Source organism: Thalia democratica, chromosome 6, assembly GCF_965202585.1.
Source record: "Thalia democratica chromosome 6, ktThaDemo2.hap1.1, whole genome shotgun sequence".
In the NCBI taxonomy this organism is placed as follows: Eukaryota; Metazoa; Chordata; class Thaliacea; order Salpida; family Salpidae; genus Thalia; species Thalia democratica.
The window spans coordinates 5895878-5918499 of NC_139170.1; the positions used below are offsets into that span (position 1 = coordinate 5895878).

At 25.7% G+C, this 22622-nt stretch overlaps 9 non-coding genes across 9 annotated transcripts; 6 read left to right on the forward strand and 3 right to left on the reverse strand.

The window, feature by feature from the left end:
* Window positions 1–8939: 8939 nt before the first annotated feature.
* Trnai-uau (transfer RNA isoleucine (anticodon UAU)) lies at window positions 8940–9029 on the forward strand. The gene is given in 2 exon segments: window positions 8940–8977; window positions 8994–9029. It is a non-coding gene; the product is annotated as a tRNA-Ile (tRNA).
* A 1807-nt stretch (window positions 9030–10836) lies between these two features.
* On the forward strand, window positions 10837–10919 carry Trnal-cag (transfer RNA leucine (anticodon CAG)). The gene has a single exon. It is a non-coding gene; the product is annotated as a tRNA-Leu (tRNA).
* Window positions 10920–12136: 1217 nt separating this feature from the next.
* Trnag-gcc (transfer RNA glycine (anticodon GCC)) lies at window positions 12137–12207 on the forward strand. The gene has a single exon. It is a non-coding gene; the product is annotated as a tRNA-Gly (tRNA).
* A 286-nt stretch (window positions 12208–12493) lies between these two features.
* Window positions 12494–12566, reverse strand: Trnak-cuu (transfer RNA lysine (anticodon CUU)). The gene has a single exon. It is a non-coding gene; the product is annotated as a tRNA-Lys (tRNA).
* An 81-nt stretch (window positions 12567–12647) lies between these two features.
* Trnap-ugg (transfer RNA proline (anticodon UGG)) lies at window positions 12648–12719 on the reverse strand. The gene has a single exon. It is a non-coding gene; the product is annotated as a tRNA-Pro (tRNA).
* Window positions 12720–14901: 2182 nt separating this feature from the next.
* Trnap-ugg (transfer RNA proline (anticodon UGG)) lies at window positions 14902–14973 on the forward strand. The gene has a single exon. It is a non-coding gene; the product is annotated as a tRNA-Pro (tRNA).
* An 81-nt stretch (window positions 14974–15054) lies between these two features.
* Trnak-cuu (transfer RNA lysine (anticodon CUU)) lies at window positions 15055–15127 on the forward strand. Its single transcript has one exon. It is a non-coding gene; the product is annotated as a tRNA-Lys (tRNA).
* A 286-nt stretch (window positions 15128–15413) lies between these two features.
* On the reverse strand, window positions 15414–15484 carry Trnag-gcc (transfer RNA glycine (anticodon GCC)). The gene has a single exon. It is a non-coding gene; the product is annotated as a tRNA-Gly (tRNA).
* A 5918-nt stretch (window positions 15485–21402) lies between these two features.
* Window positions 21403–21484, forward strand: Trnas-aga (transfer RNA serine (anticodon AGA)). Its single transcript has one exon. It is a non-coding gene; the product is annotated as a tRNA-Ser (tRNA).
* The last annotated feature ends 1138 nt before the right edge of the window (window positions 21485–22622 follow it).

Consider the following 22622-nt stretch of genomic DNA (forward strand, 5'->3'; position numbering starts at 1 on the left):
AAAAAAATTTAAGTGTTTTTATTAATTTCTTACCATGATTTTTTCTGTTTTTTTCATAATTGTTATCAGCTTTTTAATTTTTTTATTCTATTACTTAAACTGTTTTAAGTACTTTTAATTATTACTTTCAATATTTCAACGTTTATATCATGTGTATAAATGAACTTTCTTACAATAAAATTCTTCTTCACTGTTATCTCCCTCCTCTGGCAAAACTTTCGGGGCGTCAGGAACCGAATTCGCCATAATTGACAGTCCGAATCCCCCGAAACCTGACCCGAAAGTCTGAGAAAAACATAGCGATTTCGTTCAAAACAAATTGAAAAGTTTCAAGGGACGAGACGGTTAAAAACTAGGAGACAATTTTTTAAGCGACAAGTTTGTGTTTAGTTTAATTGGGAAGCGAAAGAAAAATGTAACTTGTGGCGAAAACACGTTTAATCGCGAAAAACTTATGTTAAGCGGTAAAAATGATGAATATATTGAAACTTTAAATAACAATTTAATTAAGTGCTTTTTATATATTAAGATTCATGAAAACAGGTTGTGCTTATCAAGTACAATTTAAAATAAACGAAAAACAAGCGACAGGTCATCTAGTATTTTACAACAAATACCACCCAATTAGTTATTACTTTACAACTAACAGAACTACTGTATTAAAAAAAAGTAATTTTTAAAATTAAAAATTTAGATCTGAAGCCTTTAATGATACGCTCAAAAAAATAAAGTTCGATTTCTCTTGTAGCTCTCTGCTTGTTTATCCAACTAGCTTATACTAAAACTTATTTCGAATAATAGTATTTTTATTAATAACTAAACCTTTTTCGTTTTAAGCTGAATAATAAGTTTTTGTTATATAATATAAGAATAAAAGCAAGCTTGCAGTAAATAACTTAATAATTTTAATCAATTAAAAAAACTTTTATCTTATTAAATTAATAAAACTAATAACGTTTTTTAAAGGAATAAGTTTTAAAATGCTACAAAAATTAGTTTTAATTAATTTTATTAAACATTTTTTTTAGCTCAAATATGTTTCAAGTCCATTAAACAATTTTTCATTTAAGTAATGTAATAGAAAAAAACTAACACCAAATAGAACATTGAAGACTATAACTGACACTTTGAAAACATTGAATTGGTTCAATTCCACTTTCAATGAACTTAATTTTATATTTTTTAGTTTGAAACGTTTAATTTTCTTAAATTTGAACTTTTTGGGTTTTGGAAATCTGAATCTTTTTAATTTTGAAAAACTAAACTCCATCGCAAATTTTCACAACTGAAAACACTTTTAATTTTATTTTTAAGTTTTTAAGCAGTTTAATGCACCACTTACTGGGCAAAGTGAAAAAAAGCTATTTATGATTATCTCTAAAGATAAAAAGTTACTTAGGAGCTTTAAAGTTTAGTTTAAGCAATTAATGAATTATTCACGGAAAAAAGTTGTGCTTAAGATATTTAAAAAACTAATTACCTTGTATGTACAAAGTTTAAGATTTAAAGAAGTTGGAAATACTCGAATTTAAAGTAGCTTTAATTTTTTACTTACAACTTAAGAAAATAATAACAGTCTTATATTTCAAAGTTTATTTTCTTAATATTTAGCTAATACAATAATTCGGGATATATTAAGGTTAATGAGATATATTAGTATGTATATTTAGCGGTTTAATATTTTTGGAATGGAATGGAAATAAACCATTAAAATCATAGTGTTTAATAACTACATTTATTTAACTACGTTTAAAAATTAAGTTACTGAAAGTAAATATATAAAGCAATTTAAGTTTATAAAGTTATAGAAAAACTTATTTGTTATTTAGGTATATGAAATAAAAAATTTTGTGGTTTCCAACCTACTACTTAAGTGGTAAATAAATAAAAACACAATATTAAATGTTTTCATAACAACGAATTTTGATTTGTATTTTAATTTAAATATTTTGCAGTACATTAACAATTTGTTTACAGTTCTCATCTTAACAGTTTTATACTTAAAATATAAAAATTGAATCTGTTTTTAAGTACTTTAGTTTTAAATTACTACATAAAAAAAGTTACAGGCTATATATAATGTTATACTGAATACAGTATTTTTAGCACACGTTTTATCTTATCAGTACTGTTTAAGTTATTAAAAAATAAGTAAAAAACAGTAGCAACACTTCTAAAAGTACACACAAACAAACATATATCTTTAGTGCAAAAAAGGCAATCAGTTCTTTAAAAGAAACATATTTAGAGTTATAAGGATTATTTTTTTAATTTTTCAAGGTCTCAATCCCTTTAAACCTCGTTACTTTTTTTTTCTGTATAACTGATGATCTGGTATCAGTGATACCAGACAAAACTTAGCGTATTAGTTTTTTTGCAAGAAGTTTCAATAATATACTACATTTCTCAAAATTAAAACATATTTCAATTGAATGTACAGTAGTTTTATGTTTATGAGAAATTTTATAAATTTAAAAAAATTGTTTTTTTCATTTCATGTTGTTAAAAAACAGTACAGATTATCATTGAAACAAAGTTTTAGTTAACTTTATAGAGTTTAGTTTTACTTACTAGTATATAGTTATAAAACTTTGACAAAAGTCGTTATCTACATGTAGTTTTTCTTATGGATTTTAATTTCTATATGTTTATTATTATGCAATTTTTATATATTTGTAATTTATAAATAGAAATTCAAACTTAATTTTTCGCTTTTTGATTGTAAAAATATAACTGTTTTTATTTTCCCTTTTAACGTTAGTTATGCAACAAATGTAAATAATAACTAGCGGAAGCTGAACAGAAAATCGATATATAAATCGAGATTTACTAAGAAAAGTAGTTATTAACAATTAAAATGATGCAGATGTTAAATTCCATATTTGTTAAACCAGAATACTTTTTATTAATTTCGGCTTATTTTCATTTTTTCTTAGCTTAACCGTTATAAATGAGCTTTAACACGTCTAGTTGTTTTCGAACTTTTTTTGGACCTTAGTTCGTCAATACTGAACGCTTGACGTTCTAAGTTAAACATACTAATGTAGAAATTACATTTTATTAAGACACCTAATTTCATGGAATTTATTCTTTGAAATTTCGTTTTTCGACTTTGTTTAATTAACGTTCTACCAAATTTACTACAACTGCTTATTTACAATTTACTACAACCGCTAAGTTTATGCTGTACTTTAATTCTGATAATTAAGTTTTTGTCTATAAAAGTTTAAGAAAAATATTTGAAGCACTCGCATTTTAATTTCATAACATAGTTTTCTCAAAATATTGTGTAATGAATGAGCATATTGAAAGAAAAATTTACTTAAAAAACATAAAATCTCTTCAATGACAGAAATCAAACTATTGATGATAAAACAAAATATCCATGGAAAACAAGTTTTTCACCTAATCTAACAAGTAAGTTGTTGATGGTGTAATTATATAAAAATTTCTTCCTTTTGAGTAGTTGCATTTATAAATGTTATCAAAACTTTTGGATAAATGATTATATATAGTAAAAACAATTATATCATTTAGATTAATTATTTTATTATTAGATTAGATATCTCAAATACTAGTAAAGACCCAGAGAGAAATTTGTGGCCTGATGGTGTAGGGGTTCATAATGATAATAATGTGTTTAAAAACTCTTTGAGATGAAAAAATCAGTGGCTATCACTTATAAAAAAAGTTCTAAATTGTTTAAGAATGTTCAATAGCTTTGCTGTAATGTTTTACAATAATTATAACTGCGCTTATTTACTTAAATTTAGTTTGACAATACTAAAATCTATCTTTATAAACATAGAACTCTTAGTGTTTATTAACATGCCAAACACTCACTTAGTAAAATTCTTAATAATTATTTACTATTTGTTTAAATATCTTAGTAATTTACTGAAGCTACAACTTAGATTAAACCACAATCCAACTAGTTTATAGCTGCTACAAATGTTTATGCATATAAGTAACATAAATGTTGAGGGTTTATTCCAAGAATATGTTTATTAACTGAGAACAGGATTCTCAAACTTGCCCCAATAAATGTTTTCTGTGTGATCTAGTGTGCTACATCATACATAGTTTTACCAATCCCTTTAATTTTAAATAAAAAATCTTGAAAATACTTGAACATTTTTTCTCAAATCAAAAAACACTTGGTGGGAAGAAATTTAAAATTTGCCTAAATTAAAGGTGGGAAGTTTTTCAGTTGGTTGGGGTAGATTTATCAGAATAAGTCTTGTGAGCCAGACTGTTAAAAAAGTATTCACAGGTTGTATTTTATAAAAAAAACAAGTATAAATATCACCAAAAAGATTCTAATAGCAAAACAACTATGTAAAAACATCTTATTAGCTCTATTTTAAGCAAGAAATAAAGTTAGGAACCCATAAAAAAGTTGATTCTACTAGATTAGCACAAAGCGTCCTTAATTAAAAGAATTGTTGTAGGTCAGGTGTTTCTTTTACAGGGCCAGATCTGTTTGTTGCCTAATATATTTCTTAAAACACCACCTGCTGAGTTTTTTAAGCCAAGCAAAGCAGATGTACAACTATCTGTTTTATTTAGTTCTTATAAATTAACATACAGTTTGTTTTTGATAGAATGTATAAAAAGTTGTATCAAAAATGTGTATTTAATAATCTTTCATTAGCTTAAGTAAAGTATAACTTGGTTATCACAATGCACAGCTAATATCAAAAGTAATCTAAGTTTTAAACAGTAATTTGATATTTGAAGTAAAACATCGTAAAGTTAACATTATTTAGACAAGATCAATTATTTTATTAAAAAATTTTTAAGGGAGTGTAAGGCACTTTTTACAAAAGTTGACTTTATTTCAAAAATGTTTTACTAAACTAGCAGTTACTTTTCAAAATTTCTGAAGTTCAAATAAATTTTTGAGGTATAAGGGTACAAAGTAGGATAAATCAATATATAATCATGGAAGGATTAGATTATAGTGGCAAAAAATACTATTTCATTAAAAATCTATCATCTACAATAGTTTTTAAACTACAATAAGTCTAACTTTACCTTAGAATCTAACAACTATTTTACAAGACTTTTAAAACATTTTGATTAAAATGTGTTTTTAAAAATAAAAATATTTTAGAATTTTACAGCTAATTTTTTACTTTTGGTCATAAAGTGCTTTTCTTAGTACTTACAATACAACTTTTCTAATGATGAATGGAACGATTCATAAAAATTTAGCTTAATTTCCAATAAATGATCAAGAAATAGATTTTTAGTTTATTTTTTAGTATTCTGTTAAAGTTGGCAATAACAATTTTACCTTCATGCGTTTGAATAAGAAACTTTAGTAAGCTGACTATACATAATAAAATTAATTAAATGTTTTCTTGTTGTAAAAATATTTTATAGCATATAATTGGAGCTTTCAAAGGCCAATGTTAATTGAAAAAATGATTGACCTTCCAGTGGCATAATAAAAAGTACTACCATTTAGTTTATTTTTCATTGTGAATTTTATGGTAAGGTTTTAAAGAGTCTAACATATTTTCTTAAAAATTGCTCCTCTAAGTGTGTATAATTTTTCACCAAGCTACAAGTTATATATTATTGATTTTTGAAGATAAATGTAAACTTTGAGATACAATAGATCATAGCTTGTCACTTAGGCTCCTTTTGGAATCATAAGCTGAAATATTACAAAAAAGACTATTTAGTTTAAATTATATCATCTTCCTCATATTTAATCAATTGCTTTCAAATTCTTTCAGTCAATCATTTTTTGATAATTAAGAATATATTTTTATTTTTATGATTTTTGTTCTGGTTTATTTAAATATATAAATATATATATATATATTTATATATATATATATATATATAAGTTACCAGTTTCAATAATTACAAAAACATTTAGTCATAAAATGGTACAATACTATTCTAAATAAACATTTAAAAGACCTTTGAAAACATTTAAAGGTATTAGCACAAAAAATTTAGAATATGGACTCTTGGTCATTTTTTTTTGAATTTCCGAGAAATAACAAAATTTTCATTAGTTTATTTTAGAATATTATTACAATATAGTTGTAACTCAAATGTTAAAATAAAATTATACTTAATAATACTTTAAGCTTTTAAACAAGAAAACTATCAATATTGAGCGTTAAATCTTGGCCTCCTTTTGAGACACAATGTGGGCCTGCCAAAAGTTAAGTTACATAAGTGCATATTAAATGACTATTTAATTTTAGTTTTGCTTTTAAGTTTTTATAACAAATTTTTCAAAAAGACCACAGAATACTTTATTGCTAAATCTGTCAGGTTGACTAACAAAGTTGCCTACCCCTATGAAATCTATTATCACTAGATTTTTAGATTACATGTCATCAAGTTAATACACACACTAAGCACTAACATTTCATGAATTTGGCTTCTAAGATAATTTTGCTTATAAATGCATAGTTGCCATCTTTACATTAGATTGAAATAAGGTATATATTTGCTTTCAACCAGAGTTATCATTGTATGAAAGCTTCATTAAGTATATAAGTTTTATTATAACACTAGTTCTTTACACTTACATCATTGTGATAGACTAGGATTTCCCAAACTTTTTTTTTTAAAGGCCTCCTTTTAAGAAATAAAAAAAACTATGGCCCCCTCAAACTAAACTTCTCAAAAAACTACCTTTAGAAGTGAAAAAATAAGTATATCTATGATTAAACAAAATTATAGTTGTACACCATTGTAGATAATTCAGACCTTTATTTTTTGTTATGATCGATCTGGTAGATTTTTTTATTGTTTACTTTCAAATTTCAGTGTGTTTGAGTTATCATATGTACATAGTTTCAAGTATTCTAAACTAAATCCATACACTGATAAGTTTGGTTAATTTAGTTTAAAGTAATTAAATCTTAAATTAATTGCACATATTTACCCAGTTTTTAACTAGTTGCTCTCATATATTTGATATTTTTAGTTATCAGTTCTTTTCAGTTTTGAAAATTGAAAATAAACTTTAAGAATTAAACATTAAAAAGTTGAAAAACCTTGCAAAAACTACTTCATTCTTACTCATATTTCCTGCTACAATTTTTAAAGCAATCTATTTCTAGTATTATGTTTTTTTTTTCTCAGCTAATTTTAAATGTTTTGCATTTTGATTTATAACAAATTTACTTTTTTTATATGGTTTTATTTTGAAACTTATTCTTAATTTTTTCAATTATAAAAATAACTGTCAGTTTTAAAACTATTAAAGAAACTTTTTGTTTTAAACTTAAGGTCACTAGCCTAGTGAACGAATCTTGTGAAATACAAAATTTGGTTGTAGTTAGATTTAGTTGTTTTGAAAGTCTTTTGAAAATTGTATTTATAAGTATATATTTTTGGTATTGAAAACTAGATAAGTTTATTTTATTTGCTACGAAAAGCATAAGTGCTGTATCTAAACCAGCTGTTAAAAAATTGAGTTTTCTGTTCAAAAAGTAATTTTATCTTTAGTTATAATTATATTTTTAAATATAAAATATGCATACATTTTAGTTTTACATTACATTGTATAATCATTATTTATTTTAGGTTTATGTTAATGTAACAAACTTTATTAGGAAATGAACAAAGTATTTTGTAGATGTTATTAATTAATAGTTGAATAGTAGCTTTCAAAGCTTTTTGTTTTCAATAAAAAAAATTGAAATTTAAGTTAAGTAAAAAGATAAGTTAAGCTTACATAAAAAGTTATACAGTAGAAAAGTATTTAATTAAATAAAGTTATTTTAAACAAATATTTTTACTGTTTTACAAACAACAAGTTCAAGTATATTTTTATTTTACATTAAATTTTATTTTAATAATAATAAAACTGGGGTGCACGACTATTCAAATTCGGACAATTCAAATTCCGACTATTCAAATTCTTTAAAATAAATTGAAACAGCCAAAAAGTAATGTATATTTATAAAATATAAAAGATACATATGTAGGTCATATTAAATCTACAAGCTATTTTTATCTTTTTGCAATATATTAAATATTTTTTGAGATATGGCTTAAATAAAGTAAAAAACATAATTATTTTTATTAATTTTAAAATATCATGAAAAGTATTTTAGATTTTGAAAAAAGATTAAAATAGCTTGTAGATATTAATAAGATCTACATATGTATTTCTTATATATTTCAACGCTATATAACTTATTGAGATATAGTCTTTTAGATATTTTTTTAAGAATTTAAATTGTCCGAATTTGAATTGTCATGTAACCATAAAACTGAACATTTACTTGAACAAACTGCACTGAATTTGATAAACAATTTATTTGAAATATTTTAATCTAAAATTTATCTCTAAAGACTTAATTTGAGCCAAATTAAACTAAAAAATATACAACAATAGCATTTAAAATGTAGAAGAAATTAAAAAAAGTTTTGGTCTAAGATTAAAGTTTAAATTTAAGTTGATTAATATCAGAAAAATTTACTGTTTAATGTTTGAGTGTACTAAAAATTTAAAATTATGATTACCCAATAAATAAATTGTAATAAATAGCTTTAATAAAAAAGTAACGTATTTTGCTTTCCCAAAAAAACACAAGTTATTATTACTATAATAACACAATTGTTAATTTAAACTCTTACAGCTTCTAACATTAAAAAACATTACAATTCATCAATTTCAAGCTTTAACTTTCTTTAAACATAGTTATTCTATTATTACGTCAAAATATTATTTTACATTTTTAATTATATACTGATAAGTTTTACCTAAAGTTAATTTAAATAAACAGTTTTTCAATATGCTTTATGATATTTAAAATGTTCATTTCAAGACTTGCATAAGTAAAAAGTTATAAATATAGTTATAACTAAATTATTTTTGGAAATCAAGAACTCAATTTTCTTGATGCTTGTAAAATTTGACATATATATAGTCTATTTTTATAACTGGAAGCGTAGCTCCCGTGGCGCAATCGGTTAGCGCGCCGTACTTATAAGATAGTATCGGAGAAATGCGGAGGTTGTGAGTTCGAGCCTCACCGGGAGCACCTTTTTTAGTATTTAAAAACCTTTTAAACTAAGAACTATGCTAATAACAACTTACCACTGAAATAAGTAATAATTGGTTTTTTGTGCTCTGAAAAAAAATTATTGTTTTTTATTTGTTTCAATATCTATTAGAACTTTTGAGTTTTTTGCTTTAGTAATTTTAAACTAAGCTTTACATACAGTTTATAATTAAAGCTTGAGTAAATCTAGAAATACCTAGAAACTAAAAGTTAAAGCTTTTATAACTATAGTGTTTTTTAGCATCCATTAATCAAGTAACTTTTATATTTTAAGACCTAACATGATGTATAATTAATCTACTTTTTCAACGTATATTTGTTAAAAATAGTAATATTGTTTAAACTTATGAATGTTAATATATTTGTTCAGTAAACCACAAATTATTGTTATAAGTATGTGTATCTATTTTAGCACCATATGCTAGTACAGTGGTCGGCACGGTGTACACTCGTGCACACTAGTGTACATGAAATTTCTTTTAGGGTGCACGAGACTTTTGGGGTACATGAAACTTGTAATGGGGTACATGAATTTTTTTTTTCGCGCAGAAACTAAATTAAAGTTTTTTTAATCTTTTTACATTTAAGACATATTAAACCTTGATATCTAATTGACCATTTTGTTGTCAATAAAACGACCATTTTTGTACTCTTCTAGTTCTATTCTGTTACATTATGTAAAAATTCTTCCACCCTTAGCTGCCCAAAGAAAAACCGAAGTGAGCAAATCTCATAGATTCTTAACGATTTTGTTATTTGAACGTGCCAATACCTTTGTTAAACACAGATAGCAATCGCTTAATAAAAAATTATCAAGTTAACTTAACTAAATATTTAAATTTACCATTCAATAAAAAGTACTAAGACTACTGATTGTTAATTGGAGAAGTGGAAATGTAATAAATTAATCTAGTTAGTATTTTAGACCTTGGTGATACAAGTAAAATATTGTTGTAAAAATTAGATCATCGATATTAAAAGTATATTGAAATGGATAGGGTAAACTAGTAAATTTAAAGTTAACATGTAAAAATTGACTGGGTGTTACAGAATTACTAGTAAAAAAAACGATTAAAAGTGTTTACATACTCTTAAACACTAGCGGCGCTAAAGAATGCAAATTGGGGTGCACAGAATTTTAGTTTTGTGATTTAGGGTTCACGAACTCAAAGTAGCGTGCCGACCACTGTTGCTAGTAGTTAAGTTTTATGAAGAAAAAAAATTTTTATTAAAAGTTAGTTATTTTAGCTAGGTTTTCAAACATCTCTGACGTCATGATGCTAATATAGATTTCGTACCAAGTTTTTAGAACATTTTATTTGCTTTTAATTATTTGTGATTGAAGATAAACTTTATTAGTTTAGTGTTGGAGTTTCTCAAGGTATTGAAAATTTATGTATTTAGTTTAGATAGTTAAATTAAAATATTGAAGAAAAATTAAACTTTAGTTTTGGAAAAAAATATTTTATGGTGCCTTTAAAAGTTTAGGATACTCTGGGTTGTTTTTAAATAAAATATTTACTTTTTTCTCAAACAAATATTATGAAAAAAAAAGTTTTTTTTTAATTTAAAGTAACTGAATTTATCTTGCTAAATCAAAATTCAAAATATTAGCTAAAATTAATTAGATAAAAGGTTTTTGTCATTTTTTAGTTTTTATTAATTATGAATAAATATGTAATTTGCTATTACAATGCAGTTATAAACTTCGGTAAGAAAAGGTCATTTATGCGTTTTTATATATATATATATATATATATACTCGTCTACACGATCATTGTCAGCTGGCAGGATGGCCGAGTGGTCTAAGGCGCTGCGTTCAGGTCGCAGTCTACATTGTAGGCGCGGGTTCGAATCCCGCTCCTGTCACACTTTTTAAAAGTTTGTTTGCATTTAGCATTCAAATACTTTTAAATTTTATTTGTCCCTCATTTAGCTGCTTATTAAATTTAACATGTGAAAATAAGGTAAATGTTAAATTTGATACAATATCTTTAGTATTAGATATAATTTAAAAGGTTTATTTTAAGCATTTATTCATAAATATTGTTATTAAGATGAAAATTATAAGAAGATTGTTTATGTATCTGCAACTATCTAGTAAAGTACCTTGATATATTAACCAGCTGCATTTGTAAAACTTTTATGATTTTTTTCATTTTCAAACTTCAACCCTTTTGGTTTTGTAAAATTCGGTCAAAGATTTTTATAAAACGAAAAGTGTATAAAATAAATAAAAATTTAATATAATAATAGAAAAAAAGTTAAGTTAAGTTTGTTTTAGTTTTTTACATTCTCATTTTGCACTTCTATTGAGTCAACGGTTATAAATAGTATTTCTTTCATAAAGTTTTGAAAATAATTTTTGTGCTATTTCAAAGCAATCGAATTAATTCACGTTTTTTAATTGTACAATAGTTTTATGTTTAGTTTTTTATGGTTTATGTTTGTTTTCAGAATTTTTTCTGTCTATACTTAAAAACTTTTTAGATGAAAACTTCGAGTTTCAAAAAGAAAAAGCTGCTCCAAAAAGTAAAAAGGTAAGTTAAAGTTTGTAAAATACTTTGTTACAGATTTAAGACTAATTATAAATTTAATTTAGTTAAAATTTTTAGTAAAATACAGATCAAACTTAAATCTAAACAAAAAGTCCCTTTTTTACTTTAATTAAAATTTTCTTAAAATAGTTAAAATTTTAGTTGACATATTCACAGAAATTCTTTTTTGTACGTATACCTAACTTATAAGGTTTCTTTTTAAATTTTTACCAAAACACTATGAAATTTAAATTAAATATTTACTTAAGATAAGTATAACTAATAATTATTAAAGTTAGCTGTGAAAACTTCTTTAATTTTAGTTAGCATAATCAGTTGCTAATCACTTTATAAATAAAATTATAGGTCAGCTAAAGTAAAATGCTTTTGTTTTTGAATAAGGAAAATTACAACATATTTGCTTTTACGAAACAAGACAAAAACAAGTTCATTTTACTGCATATTGCTTTTAGTAGCATTTCGTTAACAGACACCAACACTGAGTAGCAATTGAAGTTTATGAACGCAATAATGCCCTCATTTCCACAAGCATTGTTGGTTCAGTGGTAGAATTCTCGCCTGCCACGCGGGAGGCCCGGGTTCGATTCCCGGACAATGCACTTTTGATCAGAATATTTTGACTTAATATAATGATTATTAAGCAATGAGAACTTTTGCTTATGTATTGCTAAAAATTAAGAATTAAGCCGAATAAAAAAGCTTTTTGTCATTGCCACAAATAAGTATTCTCCAAACAAGGTCCATAGATTGTCGTCTTTTATCGTTTAAATTTAAAACCGAAAAGCTTGTTTGAAAAAAAATCAATATGATGTATTTATTTAAGCCATAAAAACACACTATGAGTAAAAACAATTTCTAAGGTTGTTAATAAGGGGTAATAGGGTGCGCCCAACGTGGGGCTCGAACCCACGACCGTTGGATTAAGAGTCCAACGCTCTACCGACTGAGCTAGCCGGGCACGTCATAGACAACTTTACACAGGTTATAAAGCCTTTGTGACGAAGCTATGACGTAATATTCCTTTAACTGACATCAAAAAGGGCTCGTCCGGGATTTGAACCCGGGACCTCTCGCACCCAAAGCGAGAATCATACCCCTAGACCAACGAGCCACCTGTCATTAGGAGACTTATTAAGCTTATATATCTAACATGTATCGTGACGTAATATTGAAAATGCTTTCGCGGTATTTATCAAAATTATTTGTTTTATTGTTACATAAAGCCAGTCTTTTTGTTGAAATGTAATTAACAGTAATTGTCATTACAGCTTATATTGTCTACTTAAAAACTTTAAATTCTAAAACTATAACTAGTGATTTTTATTCGAAATTCCAGGTTTTTTTTTCAAAATTTATCAAACCCCAGGATTCCAGGTTTTTAGCAAACCTGTTAAATGTAAAAAAAATTACTTCCTTACTAACAATTCTGTTTGTATTAGAATTCAGATTAGTAAACATAAGTTAGTTTAATTCAAAATTTTATAACAAAACAATTTTTCACTCGCTTGGACCAAATCAAACAAGATCATCAGTTGAATAAAATTTGTAAAATTAATTTTACATAAGCATGCAAGACTAAAAGTTTTGTTAGGTTTTTTACACATAAGTGTCAGTTTTATTTCAAGTTTAGCCTAATGTCTTCTTGCATGTTTATGCAAAAAAAAAATTACGTAGTTTTTCAACTGATGATCTCCTTTGGTTTAAACGAGTGAAACGTTGTTTTGTTAATAAAATTAAAAATTTTGAACTGATCATTCTCCTTATCATTAAGTCGAGAACTTTTAGTGTGATCTATAAAGTAAAAAGTACGCAAGATAAATTAGTTACGAAATTTATTTACTTAATCATTTAATTTGCTACTACAAAATGATAACCTTAATAAATAATAATAAATAAAGTTTACAATAGTCACAAAAAAGTTTATTTGTAGAATAGTTTTTTGTTTTAAATAGTTAAAGAAAAATAAAATTTATTGAAACTTGATTAATTAATTAGATGTTATATATATTGCAAATTAAGTTAGGATAGTTAATTACTCTGTAAAGTATTTATTTTGATAATGTTGTTGAAATATGAAAATGACTAAAATAATTATTAGTTAGACTTATTGTATATAATATGTGCAATACATTTTTGTTTATAATGTCAAGTTATATTTTAAATCTTGTTAAAATTATCGTTTTGTCCTTGTAAATTAAATGTCGAAGTTAATAAATTTCCTAGTTTTAATTTTGGATTACTAATCTAATTTGTAATCCAAACAGAATTCATAGTAAGTAAGTGTTTTTTTTTTACATTTCAGACAACTAAAGTAAATAATAAATTCATATTAATTTTTTTATTTCTAAAGCCGGGTTATTTATTTATTATTATTTATTAAGTTATTTATTATTATTTATTATTATTTATCTAATTAATTAATCAAGTTTCAATAAATTTTATTTTTCTTTAACTATTTAAAACAAAAAACTATTCTACAAATAAACTTTTTTGTGACTATTGTGAACTTTATTTATTATTATTTATTAAGGTTATCATTTTGTAGTAGCAAATTAAATGATTAAGTAAATAAATTTCGTAACTAATTTATCTTGCGTACTTTTTACTTTATAGATCACACTAAAAGTTCTCGACTTAATGATAAGGAGAATGATCAGTTCAAAATTTTTAATTTTATTAACAAAACAACGTTTCACTCGTTTAAACCAAAGGAGATCATCAGTTGAAAAACTACGTAATTTTTTTTTTGCATAAACATGCAAGAAGACATTAGGCTAAACTTGAAATAAAACTGACACTTATGTGTAAAAAACCTAACAAAACTTTTAGTCTTGCATGTTTATGTAAAATTAATTTTACAAATTTTATTCAACTGATGATCTTGTTTGATTTGGTCCAAGCGAGTGAAAAATTGTTTTGTTATAAAATTTTGAATTAAACTAACTTATGTTTACTAATCTGAATTCTAATACAAACAGAATTGTTAGTAAGGAAGTAATTTTTTTTACATTTAACAGGTTTGCTAAAAACCTGGAATCCTGGGGTTTGATAAATTTTGAAAAAAAAACCTGGAATTTCGAATAAAAATCACTAGTTATAGTTTTAGAATTTAAAGTTTTTAAGTAGACAATATAAGCTGTAATGACAATTACTGTTAATTACATTTCAACAAAAAGACTGGCTTTATGTAACAATAAAACAAATAATTTTGATAAATACCGCGAAAGCATTTTCAATATTACGTCACGATACATGTTAGATATATAAGCTTAATAAGTCTCCTAATGACAGGTGGCTCGTTGGTCTAGGGGTATGATTCTCGCTTTGGGTGCGAGAGGTCCCGGGTTCAAATCCCGGACGAGCCCTTTTTGATGTCAGTTAAAGGAATATTACGTCATAGCTTCGTCACAAAGGCTTTATAACCTGTGTAAAGTTGTCTATGACGTGCCCGGCTAGCTCAGTCGGTAGAGCGTTGGACTCTTAATCCAACGGTCGTGGGTTCGAGCCCCACGTTGGGCGCACCCTATTACCCCTTATTAACAACCTTAGAAATTGTTTTTACTCATAGTGTGTTTTTATGGCTTAAATAAATACATCATATTGATTTTTTTTCAAACAAGCTTTTCGGTTTTAAATTTAAACGATAAAAGACGACAATCTATGGACCTTGTTTGGAGAATACTTATTTGTGGCAATGACAAAAAGCTTTTTTATTCGGCTTAATTCTTAATTTTTAGCAATACATAAGCAAAAGTTCTCATTGCTTAATAATCATTATATTAAGTCAAAATATTCTGATCAAAAGTGCATTGTCCGGGAATCGAACCCGGGCCTCCCGCGTGGCAGGCGAGAATTCTACCACTGAACCAACAATGCTTGTGGAAATGAGGGCATTATTGCGTTCATAAACTTCAATTGCTACTCAGTGTTGGTGTCTGTTAACGAAATGCTACTAAAAGCAATATGCAGTAAAATGAACTTGTTTTTGTCTTGTTTCGTAAAATCAAATATGTTGTAATTTTCCTTATTCAAAAACAAGAGCATTTTACTTTGGCTGACCTATAATTTTATTTATAAAGTGATTAGCAACTGATTATGCTAATTAACACTAAAGAAGTTTTCACAGCTAACTATAATAAGTATTAGTTATACTTATTTTAAGTGAATATTTTTGGTTGGTAGTAATAAAATAAGTTTATTTAAATTTAAGTAAAAAACATAGGTACGACTATTTTTCGATAAAAAAAATCATTACAAAAATTTTAATTATGATTCCTTGTTATGTTGGTAAAAATGAAAATAAAAATTATCTCCCATGTTAATTAAACTGAATAGAAGTTAGATAAAATTTAGTCATAAATATAGCCAATAAATAAAATAAACAAATATTAAAAAAAATTAAAAATAAAATTTATTAACAAAACAATGTTTCACTCGTATGAATTAAATCAAACGAGATCATTATTTGAATAAAACCTGTATTTTTTTTTTATTTAAAGATTCAAGAAGACATTCGAATAGCTAAATTTTAAATAAAACTGACATTTATGTGTAAATAACTAACTAACCTAAATAACTACAGGGTAGCCACTTTACCTGGAAACCTAAAAAAACCTCGAAAACCCTGGAATTAGACAATTTAGGCAAAAATAACAGGAAAAACCTGGAATTTTTAATAATCTTAACATTTGCAGCAGTAAAGTTTTAATTTGACACAAAAAATCTATCAAATACAGTAACCTCTCGCTTATTTACGCACATTGTGTCCACAGAAAAAATGCGTAAAGATATGAGAGGTCGTAAATATACGAGAGGTATCAAATATACTCACTACAATGGCTGTATTTTGAAATTGCTTTTAGTTAAAAGCAGACTGAGGACTTTCCCACTTTGAATAAGTTGTTTACATTATTTATCAAAATCTAAATAAAAGATAAAAATACACATATATTAAAAAAAATTTTTAGATTTATATAAAATAATAATACTTGTAGAAAAATTTTAGTAATTTCAATGATAAGTAGATTTTATTTTTATTTATATGTGACTTATTTGATACTTAACATTTATAATCTATTCTACTTAACAAATTCTATTTATCAGTAAGCATTTGTTCACATTAAGAAATGGTGTGGTGTCTATATTAAAACTTGTTTCTATAGCCTTTTACAAAAATCTGGTTTGGTGCTATAATGGATTTCTTCTTTTGAACAAAATATTTAAAATATAGGAAAAATATTTAATAAAAATTGTTTATGATTCATTAGATTTCTTTTTTAGATGTTTATTTCTATATAGGACAAGAGTGCTGTATTATTTATTTATGTTTTATACTCTCATTATTTCATTATACTTTCATTGTTTAACACAGTCATATTTCTTTCAGAATTTTAATTTAATCTCTTATTGTTAACAATTCTGATAAACTGAGGAATAACAAATTGTTTATCAATTATTCAAGGAACATAGGTTTACAAAGTCTAGAGATATAGAGTTAAATTAGCATTTAAACCCATTTTTTAAATTAAAAATATACAATAAACCTAATTTGTGCAATATTAAAAATTTAAAGTTTCTACTTTTTAAGATTTTTAGAATTCTAAAATGCGTAACTAAACGAGAGTGCGTAACGTCACGAGTGCGTAAAGGTGCGAGAAGTTACTGTAAGTAAGATTTTATTGTCATTATCAAAATTTTTTTTATTAGAAAATACATTTAAAGTAACTTTACAGTATCTTTTCAATGTTTTTATACTATTTAACACTATTTCTAATATAGAAAATTACTTAAAACTTAAAATAGACCCAAAAACGTGTACTTTTAAAAACCTGGAAGAAATTTGGAAAACCTGGAAAAAATTTTGAAAAAACAAGTGGCAACACTGTAACTAATTTATGAAAATTTTAATATTACGAAGTTAGTTTTTGCTAAGGTTAGAAAAATGTAAGCTATTTAATAATATTAAAAATTCCATAACTTAAACAATTAAACATACAATATCCTCTCGCATCTTAACGCACTTGTGACGTTACGTACTCTCGTTTAGTTACGCATTTTAGAACTCTAGAAATTTCAAAAAAAAAAATTAATATTGCACAAATTAGGTTTATTGTATATTTTTTATTTAAAATATGTTTCTAAATACTAACTCACCTCTCTATATCCTTAGACTTTGTAAACTTATGTTCCTTGCCTAATTGATAAACATTTAGTTAAACCTCAGTATATCAGAAATTTTGTTAACAATAAAAGATTAAATTAAAACTCTGAAAGAAATATGACTGTGTTAAATAATGAAAGTATAATGAAATAATGAGATTTAAAACACAAATAAATAATATAGCACTCTTGCCCTATATATGAACAAGCATCTAAAAAAGAAATCTATTGAAACTTTCTAGCAAAACGTAGCAGTGATACTTAATAAATATAGAACTTACACTTAACACAAGTTTCAATTGTTTTTTAGTAAACATATCACTAATTTTCATTCGAGGTTTTTTTTAGTTTAAGTTGTTCTTCTGTAACACATGCTTTGCCCAGCAAGCATTGAAATTTTTCAATATCAAAAAGCAGCCATTATATTTGGCAGTGGCTTAGCGTGGTATTTTGGTCAGGGAGTGCGCAAATTTTTTTATCAAAAAATCCCCTAAATTGAAACTTTTGTAATTAGCTACAAAAAGATCTTTTTATAAGTACAGTAACCTCTCGCTTATTTACGCACATTGTGTCCACAGAAAAAATGCGTAAAGATACGAGAGATCGGAAAGATACGAGAGGTACCAAATGTACTTACTGTAATGGCTGTTTTATGACATTGCTTCTAGTTAAAAGCAGACAGGGGATTTTTCCACTTTTAAAAATTTGTTAACTTTATTTATAAATATGAAAAAAAAAGATAAAACTATACATATGTTAAAAAAAAGATTTAAATTTATATAAAATAATAATAACTGTGCAAAAATTTTACTAATGTTAATAATAAGTAGATTTTATCTCTATCTTTAGTTTTGTTTGACTTATTTAATACTTAACATTTATATTCTGTTCTACTTAGCAAATTCAATTTATAATTAAGCACTTTTTTATAATTAAGAAATGGCGTGGTGTCTATATTAAAATTCGTTTCTATAGCCTTTTACAAAAATATGCATTTGGTGCTATAATGGATTTCGTGTTTTGAACAAAACTTTTTAACGCAGAGTTATGTTCTTCCAAAGCTGTAACTGGTGCTGGTGAGCATTACGAAGAATTGAAGGCAAGGTGCGAACAATTTTAACGCTTGAGATTTGTGTTAAGTGTAAACTCAATATTTATTAAATATCACTGTTACTTTTTGCTTGGAAGTTTCATTGGATTTCTTTTTTAGATGTGTATTCATATATAGGGCAAGAGTGCTGTATTATTTTTTTGTGTTATAAACATTCACCATTTCATTATACTTTTACTATTTAACATAGTTATATTTCTTTAAGAATTTTAATTTAATCTCTTATTGCTAACAAAATTTCTGATATACTGAGGTATAACTAAATGTTTATCAGTTAGTCAACGAACATAAGTTTACAAAGTCTAAAGATATAGAGAGGTGAGTTAGCATTTAAAAAAGAAAAATTAATTAAAAGTATGCAATAAACCTAAATTGTGCAATATTGAAAAAATTAAAATTTTAACTTTATGAACTTTTTAGAATTCTAAAACGCGTAACTAAACGAGAGTGCGTAACGTAACGAGTGCGTAAAGATGCGAGAGGTTACTGTAATATAATTGAAATAAATTCATTAAGTAAAATAAGTTCAAAGTTACTGTTTTAAAAAATACTTGTATATTACAAAACTAAGCAAAAAAAAAAGTATAGATTTCATTAGATATCTACTAGTACTTCATTAGTTTACTTATACTTGCACAAATGTAAACTTACTAAATAAAAGTTGTTTTTACTACTTTTAGTAAACTTTATATCTTTAAAAATGAATATATTTAATAAACGAAAGCATCTGTTATATTTACAAAAAAAAATCAATCTCTCTAATATATAATACATCAGTGATAACAACACCTCAATGCACATAATTTTATAAAGTTACACAGAATTTAAAATAGACCAACTTTATAACTGTTATTACAGTTTATTACAACTTTGTAAAATATTTTAAAGTATACTCTTTAAATTTAATACATCTGATTGTATTTGTTTAAAATAAAAAAATAAAGTTTATTTCTCATACGCCGACACGTTTTTTCTTTGATGTTTACAAAAATAAAGTTCAGAAAACTAGCAGTAGTCTTAACATTTATTGTAGCATAAAAAAAAAACTTGTAGAATTGTTTAATTTTCATTTAAGCGTGAAGTATTTTTGTAGAAAAATCTGCCATAAGGTTATACTACAGCGGTGCACTAATTATTAAGTACTTTTTGAGTCTAAATTCTTATGAAGTTATTGAAGTTATAAAATTTTTCCTTATGGAGTTTTTATCAACATCGGTGCGGTATTGGGTAATTTTACTAACTTGTCCCTAATTGGTATTCAAAATTTCGTTTAAGTTTTTGAATACTACATAAACATAGTTGAAAAAAGGCAAATTAAGCAGAAAAAATAAACAATAAAGGATAAAGATATTACATTCTTTTTTTTTACTTCTTTTCTTTTTTTAGGTGGCACGCATGCGCTAGTGTCGCTCCCCACGCTACGTCCCTGATATTTGGTACCTCTCGTATCTTTACGCATTTTTCTGTGAATATAATGTGCGTAAATAAGCGAGAGATTACTGTACTTCAATTAGCAGGCTTGTAAAATTTGTGAACAGCAAAAAACTCTTGCAACTAAAACACTTTAATGAATTACTATTTTTACTATTAAAAAAAATCAACTATATTATCGTGACGTAATTGTAAGTTAGGTTTAAAAAGTCTTTTAGTGTTATAAATTTGAAACTTCGAGATAGATTACTTTTATCGGTTTTAGTATTTGCTTGTACAAGTTAAAATTAGGAATTTATTTATCAAATTTTCTTAAGTTTTAAAATAAAGCTTTTCAAAATGAACGCATGAACTTATTAACTCGTTCTTTTTATTTAATGAGGTTCCCCCGTCTGCGTTCGCTATTTCCATCTTCTCATATGCATATTAGGTCATGCAGATTCTCCGCAGATTCCTTATTTCTTCTATGTGGCGTAAAATGTTCCAGTTAATGTTTAATCACTTTTATTACATTTTGTTTTCTAAATGTATTTCAACAGTTCGGTGCCGTTTTCCTTGTGGGCATAGTCATATTAATTTGATAAGTCATTATATTATAATTATATTGGTTAATAAATGATGTTTAAAAAAACATATTAGCTTTGCTGAAAATGTCTAAAATCCTCTAAAGAATGCTACTAATTCTCTCAGTACTTTTTTAAACTGACAAAACAATGTTTTTCCAGATTTTATAAATTTTGAATAATAAATTGTCAGTAAAAATATCTTTAGATGTTCGTTGGCTTTAGCTGCAGTTTTTACTACATTTCTCATTTGAATTTGAAAGTGTATATTGTTTAGTTATTACCTTTTAGTTGTTATTGAAATTATTAGTAAACATACTTATGGTAAGGCTTAAAACTTTCATAGATAGTTTAGAATTTACTGATGGCCTTGGTTAACAATAAATTGGTAAATATATTTTATCTTTAAAATTATAAATGTAGGTTTAGTTTGCCCGAAATCCAAGTAAATAGTTTTTGTGTTGAAAATAATTTGTAAGCTACTTACAAACTATATATATATAAACGCTTATATATGCCCCTCCTCACAAGTCGTTGTGGCCGAGTGGTTAAGGCGATTGACTAGAAATCAATTGGGCTCTGCCCGCGCAGGTTCGAATCCTGCCGACGACGCTTTTAATATTTAGTAACATTTTGAATTTTATCCTATGTTTGCTATACTTAAAACAAAAAAAAAATTGGTAATTTGATACTGTAAATAGCACAACACAGCTTTTAAATAACATTTTAATAAACGGACAATCTGAATTGATAGTGCTTGCCACTCAGACCAACTCATGCTTTTCAAAACCTCGAATCTTCTCTAATTTCGAAAACTGAACCAACCTCCCCTCAATAACAATAATCTTCGGTTACGGGTCTAAGTTGCACGAAATTGCACGAAGCCAAATTTGCACAGCAATATTGTACACCGACGATTTTGCACCAAGGGTCAATTTTGCACAAGTTACATTTTTGCACGAGAGTAAAAAAATACATTAATTAAAAATAAAAATAAACAAAAAAAAGTTACTGAGTTAGGGTTAGGGGTAACAATGATAGTAAAAAAAACTAACTAAATTATTTAAAAAAAAGCTACCGACCGAGGGTAAGGGTTAGGGGTAACAGTGATAATAAAAAAGAAAACAAAACAATAAGAAAAAAAAAGTAAAAAACATTAACTTACCGACCAAGGGTAAGGGTTAGGGTTACAGTGATAGTAAAAAAAACTGAATTATAAAAAAAAATTAAAATTATTACAGAAAATAAAAAAATAAAATTTTACCAATACAAAAATGTCTCCGTGCAAAATTGTCTGCACATGCGAAAGTGCCTTCGTTTAAAAGTGACCTTCGTGCAGTTTTGTGCACTCGTGCAATTTTGTACGCTCGTGCAAATTAGACAGCTAACCATAATTCTCTACGCATAACAGTGCATAAAATTTATTTAAGCTCGATTTGGCTAGCTCAGTCGGTAGAGCGTAGGACTTTTAATCTAACGTTCAGGGATTCTAGTCCCATGTCAGGCTTCCTTTTATATTTTTAAAATACTTACTAGTTTAATTTTTATTGAAATGTTATTATTATAGTGTTATTAAACATTGCTATATCTTTGTTCGTTATATTCATACAAGTAGATAAAACTATGATGAAGTAAAAATCAAAAACACTAATTTTATAAGAATAAATAAACAAACATCTTTTGTAGCTAAATTTAAATTTAGCTGGTAATTTTTTGATAGATAAATTCTTTTTACAAAACATTTTATTGC